The 19127-nt window shown below is 39.9% G+C and overlaps 1 protein-coding gene across 2 annotated transcripts in view; it reads left to right on the top strand.

Annotated features, from left to right (window-relative positions):
- The window catches only part of RCAN2 (regulator of calcineurin 2), a 355550-nt gene that overhangs the window by 57468 nt on the left and 278955 nt on the right, over window positions 1-19127 (top strand). The window lies entirely within an intron of this gene.

Genomic DNA, 19127 nt, shown 5'->3' with positions numbered 1-19127 from the left:
GAGCAGCATTTTTATCAAAGGTGGAAGGGCCTTTTTTCTAAATTAAAATCTGTGGTTCTCCTTGACATGCAGGGGTACGATTTATGATTGCTGTTTCTCAAACACATGCTTATTTTGCCAGTTGGTGAAGTTCAGACTTTGTTGTCTGAGTAAGATTCCTGAAAGTCTGATTTCTGGATTTTATTACTCTCGTAAGCAATCCTGATAGCCGCTGAGAAGGCTATCCCAGAGATTTAGGAATTATTTCAAGCCATTTAAAGATACTTTTATAATGCTATTGTTTTGGAGTCGAACAGTTAAAATGATGGGTTGAAAATAGCTTGAAATCCAGGGAATTATACGTGATGTGAGTTTCAAGCGCTATGATCACCAGACTATTTGAAGTAAGAAAATGACATATGATCCCTTTGAAAGAAACTGGCAATTTTATTTTTTGGTTGTAATCAGGTTATAAAACAAATTTTAACTTACTAAGGACAAGTAATTTTCTATGAAATGTACCTGACATCAGCTCTGAGCTAAGCTTCCGTGTTTTCTTATTCTAAAAAAAAAAATTTCTTGTTCTATCATCTATTTATCTAAATATCAGCAATTAAAATCGTTTTCCTTTGAGGTTTAATGGGAGCTTTTATTCTTTCCTGCTTAGATACTTCTCTGTAGATGGAAACAATTGTTGTTGTTGTTAGGTGCTGTTGAGTTGGTTCCGACTCGTAGCAACCCTATGTACAACAGAACGAAACACTGCCAGGTCTGGCGCCATCCTCTACAATTGTTGCTATGCTTGAGCCCATTGTTGCAGCCACTGTGTCAATCTATCTTGCTGAGGGTCTTCCTCTTTTTCGCTCTGTACTTTACCAAGCACAATGTGCTTCTCCAGGGACTGATCCCTCCCGATAACATGTCCAAATGATCCCTCCTGATAACATGTCCGAAGTATATGAGATGAAGTCTCGGCATCCTTGGTTCTGAGGAGCGTTCTGGTTGTGCTTCTTCCGAGACAGATTTGTCTGTTCTTTTGGCAGTCCATGGTATATTCAATATTCTTCATCAACACCACGATTCAAAGATGTCAATTCTTCTTTGGTCTTCCTTATTCATCCTCCCAGTCTCATTTAAGAGTGCTGCTCAAGAATGGCTGATCATTAAAGCAGAATTGGGTACATAGAAGAATAGAGGCCTGGGGATAATTCACAGCAGTCTGTGATATTCTGATCTATGACTTAATTATAACAAACAAACAAACTCACTGTTATAGAGTTGATTTCCGTCTCATAGCCACGCTATAGATCTGTCCCATAGAGTTTCCAAGGCTGTAATCTTTATGGAATTAGACTGCCACATCTTTCTCCTGAGGAGTGGCTGGTGGGTATGAGCCACTGACTTTCCAGTTAGCAGCCGAGCAGTTAACCACTGCACCACCAGGTCTCCTTCTCTGATTGAGTAATGGATTATAAATTATTCTCAATTTGTATATAAAATTGGTGCATAGCAGCTTGAGAAATGGCCCTAGGTTTTGAAATAAACTTGATCAAATACTGAGTAGAAATAAATAAGATACAGTGAATGGAACCAGTTTTAAATTATTTAGATTATTTATTTGTAGCTATGGAAATGAATTTTATAATTGACCTATGTCTATATGTAATTACACTTACTAAATCAGGCAGAAAGCCTTCCACCTTAGTGTGATTTTAAAGCCCCCATTCATAGCATTTCTAGAATATTCAGTAATCTGATCTAAATTCAGTTTTGATTTAATTATACATACACAGTTTAAGGTCGAGGAAGCAAGATAATCAGATACGAAATGAGCTGACAATAGACAAGAGGCAGGATTACTGGGGCTCTAGAAAAAGTGAATCAAGTGTTTGGGGAGCCTGATGGCTCCGCATTTTCACTGCCACGAATTTTCCTTCAAGATACTGAACTTTAAAGCCTTCCCTTTGACTGTCATTTTTTTTTTTCCCCCACTATTATCTCAGTCAGGGTTCTCCAGAGAAACAGAACCACAGAACCAGTAGGATATCTGTACATACATACATACATATTTATAGACATATATAAACTAAAAACCAAACCCCTTGCTGTGGAGCTGATTCAGTCTCATAAGGACCCTATAGGACAGAGTAGAACTGCCCCATAGGGTTTCCAAGGAGTGGCTGGTGGATTTGAACTGCCCACATTTTTGGTTAGCAGCTGTATCTCTTAACCACTGCACTATCAGGGCTCTTAAAGCCTTCGACTGATTGGATGAGGCCCACTCACACTATGGAGGGTACTCTGCCTTAAAGTCAAATAATTGTAAATGTTAACCACATCTAAATATCTTCATGGCAACATCTAGACTAGGTGTTGACGGAACAACTGGGCACCGTGGTCTAGCCAAGCTGACACCCAAAATTAACCATCAGTTGTCTTGTGCCCCATTCTCTTAGGATATTCTTTTCACAGGGTTTGGAGTTCATGACTATAGCTGGATGATGGCTGTTATTCCCAAAGGGTGAACATTTTAGGCACTGTGCTAAATGGGTGGGAGATATCTTTAGGCAGAAGAGAAGGAAGTGTTTCCAGCACTCTTTGTATTTGCTTACAGCCAAGGCTGGCCATAGTGATTGTCTTTAAAATATTTGAAGATGTCTTCGGCAGCCTGGAATTATGTCAGGAAGATGAGATGTCAGAAATGATGGTTAGTGTTCACTTTGGAGGTCCAGGTGGGTAGGTATTTACATGTGTAACCTGTTTTGGTATAGTTCTGTTTGAAATCGTTGTTTCTTGATTTTGGTGAATTTGAGTTTACCTTGTTTCTTGTCATTATTATGAAGTATGCATTTTAATTTCCTTGTTATTGTTGTTGTTAGTTGTTGGCGAGGCGAATCCAACTCTTAACTTTCTTATTTGAGTAGGAATTACAGCTTTCGATTTCTAACTATCATTAACAAGGCTTGCAGAAAGCTCTCCTGTGTTTTCCCAAAGTTCTGAAACACTACCCTAAATTCTTTTCCTTTTTGAGGTAATTTGGATGATACAGAATTGGATGGCCCATAGTACAAGATATGGAATATGCTCTTCTGATTATATTTGTCTCTGTTTATGAAAGGGATGAATATCCTGACATGCTCATCTTTGCTCATCTATTTAAATTCTAACACCTAAGGACCTTTTTTTTGGAAAAACAAAACAAAAAAACAGCTCTATGAGGGCCATGATGTTCACGCCAGTGTTCTGTGAGGCAGAATTCTGTGAGACTGTATTTTGATTTGGTGCTTTTGCAAGGAGAGAGCACATACTTCAGTGTCGCTCGTTGTGGTCCAGATGGTTGAGATTTGTTTATATAACACAAAGGAGAACCAGAGCTGGAGGAAATTGGCATCTGAAACTGATAAATGCAGATTGCTGTTTGCATGCTACAGCTTGAAGCATAAATATTTTTGTATGAAACACAGTTAGAACTGGGATCTTCACAGCCTTCAATACCTAGAAGTTACTAGGGTTCATTTCCTTTTGGCTGCTACCCTGCGTTTGCCTTTTGGGATCCAGCTGGGCTGCAGAAGCCACATGGAGACAAGTGAGGCTGGAGGGGGCATCCTGTGGGCTGCCCTATGTTTGTACTGAAGATGGATAAGGGTCTACACCATGGGACATTGGCACTCTTTGGTAGCTAAAGGAGAACAGTAAAACAACTAGCATGAAGCATTTACCCAGATTCAGGTGGATTAGGAGATACCTGAAGTATGACTTTAGAATGGCCTCCACAAAAATGTGGATTCATTCAATTTAATAAAATAATAATAACAGTAACAACAGCAGCAGCAACCAGCACTTATGTAGGATGTAGCTAGATGCCAGGTGCTTTTCCGAGTGCTTTATAAACATTAAGTCCTTCAGTCATCCTGATGGCCCTATGAGAGAGGTGTCTTTTTTGCCTCTCCACCTCCTGGGCACATGACAGGGTTGCACTTCTTGGACTCCTCTGGCTGGAAGGGGTCGGGTGACTAGTCTGTGTAAGCAGAAGTGATTTGTGTTACTTCTAGGCCAAAGAGTTAATTACCAGTATTAGACCATGAAGAATGTTCTTTTTGCTACTGGGACAACTAGCATTGAGCCAGGTAGTGCTTGCACAGGCAATTTGGGTCATGGAGGTAGCACAGAGCTGAGTTCTAGCCAACCTGTGATGAGCATGTAATGTGACAAGAAAAAAAAAAACAAAAAAACCTGTTTTAAGCCACTGAAGTGTTAGGGTTGTTACCATAGCATACTTTATTCTATTTAGGTTGATACAGTGAGTACAATCGTTATTCTCATTTTACAGATGAGGACACTGGAGCAGAGAGGTTAAGTAACTTGTCTGTGGTTTCACAGCTAATAAGCAGCAGAGCTGGGATCAAACCTTGGCTGCTAAGCTCCAGAATTTATGCTCTCAAGCATTATGCAATAAAAGAAAACCCATTGCTGTCAAGTTGATTCCAACTCATAGCAACCCTATAGGACAGAGCAGAACTGCCCCACAGGATTTCTAAGGAGGGGCTGGTTGATTCGAACTGCCAACCTTTTGGTTAGCAACTGAGTTTTTTAACCACTGCGCCACCAGGGTTTCCATTATGCAATACTGCCTCTCAATTTACAAGTATTTATTGAAAACAGGCATGGTACTTACATCCGGGGATGCAGTGGTGAACAAGATAGGCATAGCGACATTGAATTTATAGTCTCCTCAAAGAGATCAACTCATGATAAGCAAACAAATGATAACATAGTGATGTCAAATCAGAAGGACATTTAACATATTTTCGACTACATTCATTGCCTAACTACACACACACACACACACACGTGCACACACACACACGCACGCACGCACACACTTTAAAAATACAATCTGGGGGCATTTATACCATTCATTAAAGACTATATTCTACCAGAATGGGAAAGAGCTCAAAGACCAGGCTCTACTGGTCACTTAGTCTTTGTGCTTCCCATAAATGGATCATCTGAACGCATTGCAAGCAATTAGAGTGATTCTAATGTCCAAAGATACGCAGTTTTCATTCCGCATGAGCACTAAGTATAAGCCAGCTCCTTCTCCTGAAGTTCGTCTTCCTACAGAATTAAAAAAAAAAGTTAGATCTATCATTCTTTTGTGATTTTTACTTTGTTTCCCACAGAAGATTTACCACCAGTCGAGTGTGCAGGAGAATTTGAGTGTGGACTTAGTATTATACAGCCGCAGGTCTACAGTCCATTACCCTCAGTTCTGAAATCAGAAAAGCTCTGAAACCCAGGACTCTTTTTTTTTTTTTCTTTCCAGAACTCCTTTTGAGACAAAATTTTCCTTGACCTAATTCATTTGCCTTCAAAATCTGACCTGAATGGATGGGAAGTACGAATATAGTGTGAATATTCACATATTTCACTGCAGAAACACTCACGTTTTTAATTACTGGGTAGAGTCCCTCGGTGGTGCAAACGGTTAACACACTTGGCTGCTAAACGAAAGGTTGGAGGTTCACGTCCACCCAGAGACACCTTAGAAGAAAGGCCTGGAGATCTACTTATGAAAAATCACCTATTGAAAACCCTGAGGAACGCAGTTCTGCTGTGACACACATGGGATTGCCATGAATCGGAATCAACTTTGCAGCAACTGGTTTGGATTTCATCACTGGCCCCATGTGAGCTGCTGGGAATACAAAGAAGAAGAAGACGAATTTTGTCTCCCTCGGACCTGGCTGCTGTACTACACAATACGTGGTGTATGTACTGTGTTACCTTTCCAGGTCCCCAAATCCTGAATTCCAAACTTACCAGGCCCTAAGCATTTTGAACGGGGAGCTGTGGGCCTGCAGAGTATTAAGCAATGTCCCTACACCACCTGTGCGAGAAGAAAAAAATCCATCATTGAAATCTGGAATGTCATCAAGATGAGCACGAAGTGCATTTTGTCCACAATGAAATGCTAGTGTCTGCTGGGGATAAAGGATGCACTAAGCTAGGATGAGTGCTGTGCGGGAACACAGCCTCCATGGCCTTTCCAGAGCCAAACAGTGATACTGCTGAGACTCATCCTCTAAGTGTCTAGAGTTTAAAGCCTTTGGCCTTGATTTGCTGTTACTGCCCCCACCCCCACAACACCTCATAGCTTCTGATGAATGGCCTGATTCTGGGTCCATAGGAGAGCCTCCTAGTCAACCAGACAGGTAGTGACTGCTCTATGCACACGTTTGTCCTGATTCAGGTATCCTTAGCCAAGGAGTTTATATTATAAAACACTTTGTATCAGGCACACACAGATAGTTGGGTTCTCTTCCTTGGTATTTTTCCTCTTCAAACTTTGAAGTCCTTGAGGGCAGACAAAATTTGTATTCTTTGTATTCCCAGCACCTCACATGGGGCCTGACACATAGTAGGTGCTCTATCAATATCGAATTGAACCTCCACTTAAAATAGTGACCAAATTAAGATACGAAGAGATGAATTTGCCAGGAATGGCTGATTAATTTGAGATACAGCAAAGATTAAAGCAAGGCCTCCTGACTTTTTAGTCCATTTCATTCCCAACCACACCTCACTGTGGCAAACATTTTCTAGAAACATAATTGGCTACCATTCAGCATGAACATTCATGTCAGAGAATTTAAGGCAGAGAGAACTCAGGTGATACAACAGCAAGATTTAACCTAAACATAAATGTATTGAATCCAAATCACTCTTGTAGTTAAGGTACTATACTCATGTGAATAAGCTTTTTTTATATGTCAATTCATAGTTGACGTGATGTTTAAAAATTTTAGAGGTGGCTCACTCATTTAGTAACCCAAATAAGCTAAAATTTGGAAGTGTCTTAAGCACAGTTGTGTTCATAACTACTCCTCTAGAGAGAAAAGGGAGAGAGAGGAAAAAGAAAAGGCAGCAATGAAAGCCGAAAATCTGGTGCTTTTGAAGACTTTAGAAAACATGTAATGGGGGTGATTTAAGGCTGCTGGAAACACCCACGCTCAGGATATGTAGCAAACGATGAACAAGAAGATAGTAATTTGCTGCAGTTGAAGTCTCACTGAATATAGGTAGAAAGGAAGTAAAACAAGTGGTGAATTGTGGCAACCTGAGAGTGAGAATATGATAACCAAGCATCAGTTTTAAATATAAAAACAAGCAACAGTTAGATTAGACACCAAATATTCAAGGGATACTTAGGAGTTTCAGTCTCTTGTGTTGTTCATCCTTTATGGGTGGAAGTGACATTTACAGATTTGATCGCTGTTTGAAAGAATCTTTAAACTGTAAAAAGATAGTGCCTATCACTGTATTTAGTAGTTTAGCCATGTTTTCTCCTTTCTCTGGGTGGTGACTGGACAGCCATAATTAGTCACCGCTATTTTTTTTTTTTCAATGAGTCGGAATCGACTCGACAGCAGTGGGTTTGGTAATCACTTGAAGGCACCTGCCAGGTGAGAGGCCCAGTATGGGGCAGATTTGAAAGCTGCTGTAGGACGTTCTCTGGAACCTTAACCTTTCTTGGAGTGACTAAAATGTTCTAGAAGTATATTTAGTGTCTTGTTTCTCCACAGCACTAAGTGACCCCCTGGGGTGCAAGAGTCTGCAAATGCCCTCACTTAACTACCTGGAAATAATTGTGGCAGTGGAGAGAATTAAGCCTGATGCATATAGAGTTGAGGGTATTTGTTTCAGTGCAAAGAGTGGGTGAGCATATACTCTTGATGGCATTTGGGGGAAAAAATGACTGCCATGGTCTATTTAATCTCAGATGATATTGAAGAGGAAGAAAAAGGTTTTTTTCCCCCCTTCCTGGGACCTACTTAATATGGTTTCCATAAGAGATGTTGCTAAGATATACAGTGTTCTCGTGAGTTATTAAAAGGCACCCTATTGGCAGAGGCAGTCTGGGGTAGCTTGCCTTTGATAAGGAAGGTGAACTTGAAAAAATGGTACCCTTTTCCTCTGGGCTTACTGGGGTGGTGCAGCCCTGAGTAGGAGTGGGTGTCTTGACAAGTGGAGGGCAGGTTGGACTTTATTCTCCACTCTCCTCCTTGACCTGGAGCCCATGAGAAGTATACCGAAGATATGACCATCATGGTGGCCCTGGTTGTACTGAGATAACTTTAAATTATTTCTAATTTTAAAAGATATATAAATGCCTGTATGACCCAACAGTTCCACTCTCAGGTATATATTCAAAAGAACTGAAAACTAGTGTTCAAACGAAATTTTGTGCACAAATATTCATAGCAGTATTCTTCACAATAGCCAAAAGATGGAAACAACCCAAATAACGTCCATCAACAGATGAATACGTTAAAAATTGTGATATATACATAAATCAAGCACTATTTAACCCCAAAAAGAATGAAGTACTGATGCATGCTACAACATAGCTAAATCCTGAAAATATTTTGCTAAATGAAGTAAGCCAACACAAAAGACTACATATCATATGATTCCACTTATGTGGAATTTAATATATTTATATTCTATTCCATTTATATTCAGAATAGACAAGTCCGTAGGGATACAACTCAGATTAGTGGCTGCCAAGGACTGTGGGGAAGGGGTATGGGGGTGACTGCTTAAGGGGTATGGGGTTTCTGTTTGGGGTGATGAAAAAGCTCTGGAACTAGATAGTGGTGATGGTGACACAACATTGTAAATAAACTTAATACCATTGAATTGCACATCTTACTATGGTTATGTCTTAGTTGCTTAGTGCTGCTTTTTCAGAAATACTACAAGTCAGTGGCTTTAACAAACAGAAATTTATTTTCTCACAATTTAGGAAGCTAGAAGTTCTAATTCAGGGCACTGGCTCTAGGGGGAGGCTTGCTTTCTCTGTGGGCTCTGGAAAAAGGCCCTTATCTCTTTTCAGCTTCCACTCCTAGGTTCCTTGTTGACCTTCAGGTGTCTTGTATCTCCCCCTCCGTTTGTGCTTCCTTCTCTGTGCTTACTCTGCTCGTTTTAAAATCTCGAAGGTGATTGGCTTAAAACAAGCCTAATACTAATACTAATATGGTCTCAGTAACACAACAAAGAAAGTCCTGTTCCCAAATGGGATGACTCCCACAGGTATAAGGATTTAAGATTTATAACATGTATTTGGGGTGGGTGGGGGGAAACAACAATTCAATCTCTAATAGGTTACAGTGGTAAATTTTATGTTATATGTATTTTATCCCGATAAAAATAATCTATAAAAACATTTATAAATTCAAGGGATAGCTATTGAGTTCTGTTGTAGAAGAGTATTCCTTTTTAAGAGGTAGTCTCAGAGGTGAATCCTGGGGGAAGGATGGGGTAGGATGAGCTTTATTGTTGTTGTTGTTATTTTTGCCTGCTTTAACTAGCTGAAGATGGCATGGGCTTCTCCTGCCCCTCTTGGCTTCCTTGATGTTTGATTCTGGTCTCAGTTCGGTAGTCATGAAATTCTTGAGTGATTCAGAGATAGCTGGAGAAAATCAGAGAGTTTTGATGTGAACTTTTAAAACTCTACCAAGGTATCTGTCACAGGAGGCCTGACATTTAGCTCAGTGGATGAGATCAGTGGGATATAGATGGGCTAAGCGCCAGTTCCATTAATATCATGTAATATTTACTCTGTGAGAGTGGGGTTGTGAGTGTGCTGCAATTTATTTCATTGTTTTCTACTCATTTATAATTTTATGCACACAATGCTCAATCATACTCCCCTACCTTTTGAGAAGACTGGATCTATATATAAGCAGAATAAGTGTGGTTTACTTTTTAAGTTTAATAGTTTATACTAATATTTTGATAATCTTACGTTTTACTGGAACTGTTGTATAACCCTATGGAGCAGTTCTACTCTGTCCTATACAGTTGCTATGACTTGGTATTGACTTGAAGGCAACAGGAGTGATAAGAGTGAGTTGTAATATATAGCATAACCATCATTTAAAAAATAAATACCATAATCTCTGTTTTGAGAAGAAAACTCAGTGATCAGATATGTGACATAAAGACAAACAAACAAAAAAAACCCAAACCCATTGCTGTGGAGTTGATTCTGACTCATCTGACCCCATAAGACAGAGTAGAACTTCCCCATATGGCTTTGGAGGACTGGTTGATGGATTCAAACTGCTGTCCTTTTGATTAACAGCCATAACCCTTAACCACTCTGCCATAAGGATTCCAGGGTTTCTGAGGAGTGGCTGGTGAATTCAAAGTGCTGACCTTTTTGATTAGAAGCTGAACTCTTAACCACTATGCCACCAGGGCTGTTATGTGCCATAGTTAAAATTTTTCATCAAACATGTTGAAATATCATGCACTCTTATTTTGTTCAAAAACTTATCTTTCCCCCCAAATTTGTAGCTATTATTAACTCCAAATGATTAATTATATTATTTATACACAGAATATCAGTACCAGTTGCCACTGAGTTGATTCCAACTCATGGTAACCACAGGTATATCAAAATAGAGCTGTGCTCCATAAGATTTTCATTGGCTGACTTTTCTGAAGTAGATCACTAGGCCTTTCTTTTAAGATGTCTCTAGGTGTACTTGAACCTCCAGCTTTTTGGTTAGCCCAGCATGTGAACCGTTTGTACCACCCAGGGACTCTATACACAGAACAAACTGCCTCATATGGTGTTCTACTCTTGTATTATAATTGTCCTGAGGGCTTAGGTGGAGCCCTGGTGGCACAGTGGTTAAGAGCTCGGCTGCTAACCAAAAGGTTGGAAGTTTGAATCCATTAGCCGCTCCTTGGAAACCCTGTGGGCCAGCTCTGCTCTGTCCTATAGGTTTGCTATGAGCCAGAATCGACTCCATGGCAATGGGTTTGGCTTTTTGGTTTTTGAGGGCATAGGTAGCTCATTATTTTTTTGTATCCTGAAATTTCTAGCACATTCTCTGGACATAACATGGGCTCTTCAGGAAGGAAGAATAGGTCGGTGAAAGGGCTTCAGATTCAGAAACACTTGGGTTCAAATTCTGACTTGGCCACTTACTAATTATGTGAGCTTGGCCAACTTAACTTCTGTGAACCTCAGTTCCCTCTTGTAAAAAGTGGGGTTAACAACACCTTCTTTAAATGTTTATTATGTGGATTAAAAAAAATTAGATAAGGTAAAATCAGTAGATAGCACAATACTAGATCTTCTTGGCAAATTTTGGTTCCCTTCCTCATTTTCTTTCATTCCCCTCCCTGTCACCCCTACCCCTCACATGCCTATGACTATCTATCTCTAGTTGGAGTTATTATACTCAAACAAAGTGAATACTTAGATAACATGTAACTTAGCCAGCTCCCTGCAGAATCACAGCCAAGTTGTGCTTTTCTATCATAGCCTTGGATTTTGCGAATGTTTAATCTCAGCCTTAGTCACCTGCAAATTTGTTGTAGGATTTATGCTGCTCATTGTTCCTCATATACCAGACCAAAACCAAACTCGTTACCTTTGAATTGATTCTGACTCATAGTGACCCTATAGGACGGAGTAGAACTGCCCCATAGGATTTCCAAGAAGTGGCTGGTAGATTCGAACTGCTGACCTTTTGGTTAGCAACCAAACACTTAACCACTGCACCACCAGGGCTCTGTTTCCCATGTAAGTTTCATGTAATACATTTCTTTTAGGGCATAACCAAAAAAAAAAAAAAAAAAAAAACCCAGTGCCGTTGAGTTGATTCCGACTCATAGCGACCCTATAGGACAGAGTAGAACTGCCCCATAGAGTTTCCAAGGAGCACCTGGCAGATTCGAACTGCTGACCCTTTGGTTAGTAGCCATAGCACTTAACCACTACCAGGGTTTCCTTCGGTGCATAGTGCCAGAAAAACTTTATTTTCCCTGAGGAACTGGTCTTTTTTTTTTGACTCTCACTAGGAAAGTTGTGTAACTTATATATTTCTATTTTTCCTTGGCTCCCCGGAAGCTCAAATTTAAAATTAATGCTCAGTCATAGCAATTCTACGTATTCTTATTGGTCCTGATAGTCTGTTTCTCTTTTATCAACCAAATGATGCATGTATGTAATTTAAGAAATTTTTCTGAATTAGCTGAACAAACTTTGTTTGTATTTTTACGAATAACAATCGTCTTTCAACATCTGCGGAGGCTGGCCCAGTGGTCATTAAGGGTGTATATTGCAGATATTTTAAATTCCACTGTCAATAGAAAAATGTCACCGAAATTAGTAGATTATATAATAGTTTTAGAATAAGCAAAAATCTTTTTTTTTTTTTTTTTTTATCGTAACTCACTTTGTTTAGAATAGTTGTAAACCATCTTCAAGGGAAAAAAAAGATAACTTGGCAGTCACAATAGACAACACCACCTTTCACAGCAAATGTGCTGTGTAGAAAAGTACCTGGTCACATAACCATACCTTGAATTTGGTCCTTAAATCTGATCATTATTCTTACTTTGGTTTATGAGAAAATGACCACACTTAAATCATTTGAGGATATGTGTGTTTAAGTTTGTTATCATAATAAAGCAGTCTCATTTTGAACCCTAGTATTCTGGAACCAAATTATTTCATGGGAAGGTGCTGTAATCTCAGTGCCTTACCATTGAGATTTTTATTCTTTCCCTCAAATAGGTTATTTTCTTCCTTGGCACTATGTTCTACCAGTTTACAAAACATGAAACAGAAATCCACTTAAAAATCATTGCCTTGCAGCTGAAGTTCAGGGCTTTGCAAGAAGCATGTAACAAGAAAGGATTTTGACTCTTCAGATAGCCTCTTTTAGGGAAATGAGTCTTAGTGTCAGAAATTTGGCACTGATAACTAACTTGATTAAATTGGTTTCCTCCAGATAGTCCTGTTCTAAATGTGGGAGTAGAGAGGGAGGAACTTTATGATTTAGAACGAGGAGGAGAAAGTGAGTATAGATTTGCTTTCCTAGCCCCGCCTTTCTCCAGCTTGCTATTGACAACTGGACTCTCAACTCCAGTGGCGTCCTCTTTCCCCTAAACGGACATCCTGAGGTTACATATTGAAATGAGTGTAGGCCGTAACAAAACCAAGCCTGTTGCCATTGAGTCGACTCCAGCTCATAGATACCCTATAGGACAGAGTAGAACTGCCCCATAGGGTTTTCAAGGAACAGCTGATGGATTCGAACTGCCTACCTTTTGGTTAGCAGCCAAATGCTTAACCACTGTACCACCAGCGCTCCATGGTCCCTAGCAAAGGACTCTTTTTTTTTTTTGTCATCTTTGATAGCACATTCTTTGCAATATTTTGAGTGATGCAAAGACTTTGTATTTTAGGGTGGATTTAAATTTGTGGAAACAAGTCATTTACAGTCAAGTATGGTGAGTCAGGTGAGCAACCAACCTTAATGAAATAATGTTTATTTAAAAACAACATACACACAAACACCTTAAGGAGAAATAGCTATACAAGAATTAGAATGATCTACTTTTAGAACTTGGGAACTGACTTTTGGGTTGTTCCAAGAACACATGATGAAAGCATTACTTCAACAAAGTCACGCTTTTGGAGAAGAAACAGCTGTATATGTAAGACCTAATGTAAATCAGATGCAGGCTTTTTTTGTTTTATTATATCTTATTTATAATGCACCCAGCTCTGATTCTCAGAGCTCTGCTTCTTGCTTTGTTCCTTGCTGCACAGAGCAAGCTATAGAACAAATAGATGGGCTCTGTGGTGTGAGGAACATCCTGTCCCGGAGTATCTCCTACAGTGGTCTTAAATCTTCTGAAACTTGAAGGCTTTTTGCTGGTTTAGAATCCCTTTTTTAATGAACATAACCTCTTGGAGATATTATATCCTCAGATATACCAACTACCACAAGTTACACAACTGGATTGTTGTTGTTGTTAGTTCCTGTCGAGGCAACGCCAACTCATGTCGACCCCACGTGTGCAGAGTAGAAGTACTCCATAGGATTTTCCAGGCCGTTACCTTCTGGGAGTAGATTGCCAGGCCTCTCTCCTTAGGTGCCTCTGAGTGGGTTTGAACCTCCAACCTTTTGGTTAGTAGTCAAGTGCTTACCCATTTGTGCCACCCAGGGAATTCTACACAACTGGGTACACAAGTTAAATATCCAGGGAAGGACAATGGTTTATAAATACAGTAGCAAGTAGAAAGAGTACTGTATCAGTCAGTCAGTCTACCCATGAATCATTTAAAAATTATTGAACATGTCCCAAGTATTGCTCTTAGCACTGGGAGTACAAAGATGAATAAGATGCAGTCTGTGCCCTCATGAAGCTTGATGTCTACTTCCCATTGCTATGGAGTTGATTTCGACTCGTAGCAACCCATAAGACAGAGTAGAACTGCCCCCATAGGGTTTCCAAGGAGAGGCTGGTGGATTTGAACTGCCAACCTTTTGATTAGCAGCCAAGCTCTTAACCACTGCACCATCAGGGCTCTGATATCTGCTAAAAAAAAAATTCTGATAATTATAGTACACATTAGGTGACTTGAGAGATTGAGGGATTCAGCGAAGTATAGGAATGTAGGGATTGAATACCTATGAGGGTGTCGTGGGTCGAATTGTGTTCCCCAAAAATATGTGTCAGCTTGGCTAGGCTGTGATACCTGGTATTGCATGATTGTCCTCCATTTTGTGATCTGATGTAATTACCTCCATTTTGTGATGTGTTGTAAACTCTAACCTCTATATGTAAATGAGGCAGGGTCAGTGTGGGGTGTATTTTGAGTCACAACCTTACAAGAGGGTGTGTGACTTAAATCACATGCTTATTCAAGCCACATCCTTGCTTGAGTTACACATTTTCTCTTACAAGAGATAAAAGGAGAGAGAAGTGAACAGAGAGGAGAGGGACCTCTCTATCACTATGAAAGAAGAGCTAGGAGCAGAGTGTGCCCTTTGGACCAAGGGTCCCTGCGTTGAGAACCTCCTAGATCCAGGGGAGGATTGATGCCAAGACACATGGAGATTTCCAAGGAATGCCAGGCCCACAAATGTTGAAATGAGACAAAGTCCTTTTCCCAGAGCTGATGGAGAGACAAAGCCTTCCCCTAGAGGTGGTGCCCTGAATTTGGACCTCTAGCCTCCTGAAATGTGAAGACAATAAATTTCTGTTTGTTAAAGCTGTGTACTTGTGGTATTTCTGTTATAGCAGCACTGGATAACTAAGAGGGGGAAGGGAAGGCTCAAGGATGTTTTTGTTCTTTGTTTTGAAATGACAAGCTCTGAGCTATACCTAGTACCCCCCCTTGGCCATGAAATGGGCTGGCAGCCGTGACTTGAGGACAGGATTTTTCAGGCTCTCCTCTTGTGTAATCAGCATTGTTGTCCTGTCTCACAGGCACAAGGCTGTTTTGAAAGGATGAGTGATGAGTGAAGGAGGCACAGGGAAGGGAGACTGACTTTGACTTTGGCAGGGGCTTCTTGTCCAAGTAAACCAAGCCACAGTGACAGGTGATGCGTGGATGGGGCAGTCTGTATGTGGGCCACGTGTCCCAATTTTCTCCTTCAACGTGTGAAATTTTTGGTCTCCTCAAAAGGTGAGCTGTGAGCTTGCTTATTTTAAAAACCTCAACCTGTGAGGAGAGAGGGTGTTCTTTGACAGCATTACGTCATTGAAGCCTCTAGGTGTTGAGTCATCATTATTTTTAGGCAGCTCCATGCTTTTTTTGGTGGTTCTAAGAATAGCCCTTGTGTCTGGACTCTACAGAAAGTCACCTAGTAAAGATCCTGTCACCACTCAGCAGTTGAAATTGGAATGCCTTCTGCATTTCCAGATTCAGGGTACACATTTTAAAATTTTACCTCCAAACATTACCTTTTTAGGTTTTCTGTTGTTGGCATGATGAATTTGTCAAGAACTGTCGCTTGAAGTTGTGTAACACTTTGTCATATGTATGTATTGCTGTAAACAACAACAACATCTATAATAACAACATGGTAAAAAGCCTTACTTTCTAAAGGGCTCCTTACTATCTATACTCCCAGTGTCCATTTGATTTGTGAATACCTTAGTCAGTGACTTTACCCAATTTCGAGACATATTTCCATGCCTTGTGTTTTATGGTTGGAAAGACTCTAGACCTCTCACTTATTTGGGACATGGGGTAATGGATGCTGCTTTTGGATTCTCTGTAGGATCAACTAAAAGCAGCCAAAGCAAATGTTATTATAGCCCGTTAAACTAAATAAGCATATAAATTATAAAGCATTTTGGAACTTGATGACAGGGCAATAAAAAGGATTGAGCAAGCACAGAAATGGAACTTTGTGGGTCAATGTAGGCGTTGGTTTTCCCATTACCTATTCAGATCATACGCCGGAATATGATCAATTTATTTTATGTGGTACTTTTAAACCCATAGGAATACTAATGGTTCGTGAGCACAGCCAAATGCTATTCCAACTGAAACATAAATGGAAGCAGCTGCTTGGAATAAAATGAGGCAGTTGTTTAATGCTACATTATAGTGTGTCCTTTTGTGTCTGGAGGTGACAGAAGGGCAGTCACATTATCTGTGTCTACGTGTGACTGAAAGGACCAGTGTATGACCTGAAGGGCATGATTCCGAGTGCATGCTGAGAAGGCTGAGCTTCATTTTGAACCACAGGTAGCTGCACAGGGTTGGCTCTGTATTTATTATCTCAGAGCTCAAATCTCTTCCCCACATGGACCACCTTACATCTAACGAGGAAAACAGTATAGTGATTAAGAGAGAGGGCTCTAGCATCTGTCAATCCAGCTCCAAAACCCAATTCTACCACTAGTTAGCTGTGTGACCTTGGGCAATTTATTTAACCTTTTGAAACCTCAGTTTCTTCATATGTAAAATGGCATCAAGTAACAGTATTTACTTCATAGGGTTGCCATGAGGGTGTAAGTGATAATAATCCATGCACCTTGATCATGGTAACTGTTCAATAAATGTTGACTAGCAATAATGATTTTTGCCTACCAGTCTGATCTTCTGCATCTTGTATCATTTAAAACTCAAAGGATTCTTTTGCCTTCCTTGCCTATCTTTTTTGCATAACTGACCTAAGAGCAGCGTATTGATCAGCCCCAATTGTCCATGCTTCCTACTTTCAGAAGAACTTTTAAATGGAGATAGGAGGCAAGCCTATTGACTCCCTTTTGAAATCTGAATACCTGTAAGTAGGTGGTGCAAATGGATAAGCTCTTGACTATAGGCTGAAGGTTGGGGGTTCGAATCCACCCAGAAGTGCCTCTGAAGACAGACCTGCAGATCTGCTTCCAAAAGACTACATCCTTGAAAACCCTATGGAGCATTTCTACTTTGCACGTATGGGGTCGCCACGAATCAGAATCGACTTGACAGCAACTAACGGCAAAAGCGTTCACAAGGAGCTGCCCCTGGGGAAAGCCCATTTGGTATCTCCTCTACACAGAGTGTCTTGAGCAGCATACATTTCCTTACTGCACTGATCAGTTGCCAATCCTATGTCCTCATTCCCCTAACAGTCACTAGAAAGCTCTACTTTCTTTAATGTTGAATGCAAAGTTAAAAAGATTAGATGTAGTCGTTTGGAAATTCCATTTGTAATTTCTTTAATGTGAAGCTTGATATTTATTGAACTTTATGTTACAGTCTGAACAATGTCCTTGGAGGTTCTCTAAAAGGACAAGTCAGTTTTGCCTTCCTGTTGTCCCTCCCCCCACTTAGTCTATCTTTTTTATCAGTTTCCGGAGAAAACTGGATTGGTTGACCAAGCCTTCTTTGTGAGTAATTAAAGTCATTTCAGATTTTAATGTCAGGAAACAAGAGTGTACTGAGCACAAGATAGTTCTCTCTGTTGTTATTTCATCCTTCTTAGTAGAAGATTTTGAGTATGTGTTCATTGTGACTGGCAATTTAAATGGGTCTAATTTTTTTTAATTACTTTAGAAGGAGCTCTGGTGGTACAGTGGTTAAGCACTTAGCTGCTAACCAAAAGGTCGGTGGTTCTAACCCATCTGTGGGAGAAAGATGTGACAGTCTGCTTCTGTGAAGATTATAGCCTTGGAGACTCCATGAGGGCAGCTCTGCTGTATCCTATAGGGTCACTGTGAGTTGGAATTGACTAGGTGGGTTTGGTTCGGTTTTTTGGTAATTACTTTAGAAGGGGTTTCCATTTATATGAAGGTTAATGAGAAGAGAAGGTTAATGAGAATCAAAACCCACTAATGAGAATAGGGCCTTTTAAAATCTGAATTTTTTTTTTATACTCAGTAATTTTTTTTTTTAATTTTGGGCTTAAAGTACTTTAAAATCCTATATTTACTCCAAGCATATTTTTCTGAAGAATATAGTTTGGGAAACATCATAGCAGCATAGCTGAATGAATATTATTCAGCCATGGAAAGGAATGAAGCTCTAATACATGCTATGACATGGATGAACTCTGAAAATGTAATGCTAAGTGAAAGGAGTCAGACACAAAGGACAAACATTGTATGATCCCATTTATATGAAACATCTAGAATAGGCAATTCAGAGAGGCCAAAGGTTGTTAGTGATGGAGTCCCTGGGTGATGCAAACGATTAAGTACTCAACTACTAATGGAAAGGTTGGTAGTTCAAACCCGCCCAAAGGCACCTCAGGAGACCGGCCTGGCGATCTGCTTCCAAAAGGAAATGAAAACCCTATGGAAAACCCTATGGGATCACTTCTCCTCTGCACATGTGGGGTTGCCATGACTTGGTATTGACTTGACAGCAACTAAGAACACCAAGAACAAAAGGGCAGGTGGAAGGGAAATGGTGAGTTATTGCTTAAGGAGTGCTGGATTTCTGTTAAGGCTGATAAAAAAAAAAAATTAGAAATGGATAGTGGTGATGGTCGCACAGCATGGTGAATGTAATTAATGTTACTGAATTGTACATGTAAAAATGGTTGAAATGGCAAATGTTTTGTTATATATATTTTATCACAACCAATCTTTTTAAAAAATATCCAAATGAAAAGTGACATTTCTCTATAAGAGAAATGGCATTGTAAAAAAGATTCGAATTACTATGAATGATTTTACTAGACAGTATTTCATATAATTAAAGAAGCAATTGAAAAAACCAATTCTTTGGACAATCCTAGATAATCAGTGTAGACAGAACGATAGTTAAGGCCATTTATGGTAACCTTTTAAAATCTCCTTTGGCACAGGTTGTCGTTAGGGTAATA

This window comes from Elephas maximus, chromosome 1 (genome assembly GCF_024166365.1).
Source record: "Elephas maximus indicus isolate mEleMax1 chromosome 1, mEleMax1 primary haplotype, whole genome shotgun sequence".
In the NCBI taxonomy this organism is placed as follows: domain Eukaryota; kingdom Metazoa; phylum Chordata; class Mammalia; order Proboscidea; family Elephantidae; genus Elephas; species Elephas maximus.
The sequence above is the reverse complement of the archived record's forward strand: the minus strand, read 5'-3'. Positions and strand labels throughout refer to the sequence as shown.